This window comes from Penaeus vannamei, chromosome 24 (assembly GCF_042767895.1).
Source record: "Penaeus vannamei isolate JL-2024 chromosome 24, ASM4276789v1, whole genome shotgun sequence".
NCBI classification, from domain to species: Eukaryota; Metazoa; Arthropoda; class Malacostraca; order Decapoda; family Penaeidae; genus Penaeus; species Penaeus vannamei.
Genome location: NC_091572.1, coordinates 36099617 through 36102774, shown reverse-complemented (window position 1 = coordinate 36102774; position 3158 = coordinate 36099617).

Genomic DNA, 3158 nt, shown 5'->3' with positions numbered 1-3158 from the left:
CGTTGTGACCCACCTCCTGTATTGCTTGCTTGTCCGTTTCCTTGTTCCTCTAACCTGTCCCGTACGTTAATTCCTTTCAGTAAATACTTAACTATATTTCCCAATGCCAACTCTTACCATTCATGTTAACGTGTCCTTCTGAGTAAAAATCCTATTAATTTTTTTTTCCAGGGAACTCGGCATCAAATTTCAAAACCTTGTGATATGAATAGTAAATGTATATAATCATTTATTCCATAGGTTGATATCTAGTCTAAATAATACATTATATAATGAGATGAGATGGATATTAGATTCAAATACTCGACTATAATTTGGACCCTTTTCCTGTGGCGAAAAAAATTATCTTATGTAAAAATAATCAAAATGGCTGCGACTTTTTAAAAATCTTATTTAAAAGTAATTAAAATGGTTATTTGATTTGGGAATGGATCAAATAATCAGGCTGGAATGGCAAAGTTGAAGGAAATTTCTCTGTTTGTTCCTATCTCTTTTTTTCTTTATTTATTTTATAGTCTTTTGCATCTCCTCGACTTCTCTCTCTCTCTCTCTCTCACTTCTGATTTTTGATTTTTTTTTTTTTTTTTGTGCTTTATTATCTCCTTTTCCCTATTTTCTCTTCCTATTCCTCTTCCCTCTTTCTTTTGCTCCTTTCTATTTCCTTTCCTACCTTTTCTGTTTGTCTCTTTTCTTTGCTTTGTTTGCTTCCCATCTGTTTGCTCTTTTTTCTGTTTTCCTTCTTAATTATTTCACGCTTATTTCCTGACCCCTTTTTCTGCTTACGTTCTTTCATTTTATTTTTTTTTTTTTTTACTTACTTCTCCCCTTCCTTTTAACTATTTTTTTCTCTTTTGTTTACATCTTTTTTTCTGCTTTTTATTTCCTTCTATCTCCTTTGTTCATCGTCTCCTTCCCCATTTCTTCTTCTCTAATATTTTTTCTTTTCAAAATATGATTTTCTGTTGATTATTTCCCTCGATCATAAAATATTGCAGTATATATATCATACGACTGAGTACAAACAGTAATATTACGCGTCCAGCTAAATCTCATATTATATCATGTTATATCATCTGCTTTTTTGTTTTGTTTTGTTTTATTTTTGTTAGACATTTACATAAAACAAAATGCTTATGATGAAGATAGTGGTGGTGGTGGTGGTGATTGATGATGATGATGATGATGATGATGATAACAAAACAACAATAATAATGATGAAAATAATAATGACAAATAATAAAAATATATGAATAAATAATTATCAATATTTTGTTCGCTCTGGCACATTTATCGACCAGCTGGTGACAACTTTTCCCCTTCCTAAAATTGGCGTCTTTCTAACACCTGGAGTGAAAGTGCAAATCATTCTTGCCGTGTCAGAATTTCGGAGGCAAGTTAGTGACATTCGAATCTCGACAGTGAACGTGACGTCGATAAGGGCCATGATTCCGTAGTTTGGATATTGGATGGAGAACCTTACATGGAGGTCAAGGCAACTTCCTGCACGTTATGCTGGTCGAATCGTGACGTCACTGTTCGCTCGGTGAGAGTTTGCAAGTAGGAAATAAAGTTAAACCCATTAAAATGAATTGTTTCCTACGTATGTATAAACATAAATATATATACCTATATATATATATATATATATATATATATATATATATATATATATATATATATATATATATATATGTATGTATGTATGTATATATATATATATATATATATATTTATATAATATATATATATATATATATATATATATATATATATATATATATATATATACATATATATATATATATATATATATATATATATATATATATATATATATATATGTATATATATGTATGTATATATATGTATGTATATATATGTATGTATGTATAAGTATATATATGTATGCATGTATGTATATATATGAGTATATATGAGTATATATATGTATATATATGTGCGTGTGTGTACATACACATATACACATGTATATATACATGTATATGTATAGATATATACATGTATGTATATACATACATATATATATGAATATGTATAGATAGATAGATACATAGATACATAGATAGATAGATAGATAGATAGATAGATAGATATTCATATATAGATGTATATATATATATATATATATATATATATATATATATATATATATATATATATATATATATATATATGTACAAGCATACACACACATACATATATGTGTGTGTGTTTGTCTGTTTATATATATATATATATATATATATATATATATATATATATATATATATATATATATATATATATATATATATATATATATATATATATATATATATATATATTTATAAATAGCTGAAATGGACAAGTTACCAATCATCACTTCACGACACTCTAAATCTACACACCTAAAAAGCCCGCAGCCCAACACCTCACAACAGACCGACCAAGTCAAAACGGAAAACAAATCCCATCAGAAATAAACCCCCCTATACATACACCTTTCCAAGGAAGTGAACACCGCGTTCGCAGCTGCAAATGCCACACTGCTGCTGACAACTTGTTTATCGACGTGTGGCAACAGACGACGTGAAAATCAATATCTAATTAAGCGAGCTCTGCTAAGAAAGCACACCCTCACGCACTGCTAAACCTCCTTCCATACTTGCGTTCAACGGGATCTTTAAAAGCTGAATCGCCTTCTCGGATTTTATATACACGATCTCTGGGGTCTTGGCTCGCGTGCGCCTTCGTCTTCGGTCTTCAGTGCTGTTTACATTCCTTTCGGTAGTGGATGTTCATGGTCGTTCTCTTTCGGATTGTATCTCTTTCTGTTTGTTTGTTTTTATGTCTGTTTCTGTCTTTATTTTCCATGTCTCTTTTCCTCCTCCCTTCCTCTGTTTCTGTCTGTCTTAATTTTCCATCTCTCCTTTCCTCTTCTTCTCCCTCTTTCCCAACCCCTCTCCATCTACCTCATTCCCACCAATTCCTCTCTCTTCCCCTCTTCCTTTCCTCTTCTTCTCCATCTCCCTCTTTCCCAACCCTCTTATTCTTCCCTCATTCCCACCAATTCCTCCTCCTCTTCCCCTTTTCTCTCCCTCTCTCTCTTTCCCAACCCCTCTCATTCTTCCTTCACTCCCACCAATTTCTCCTCCTTC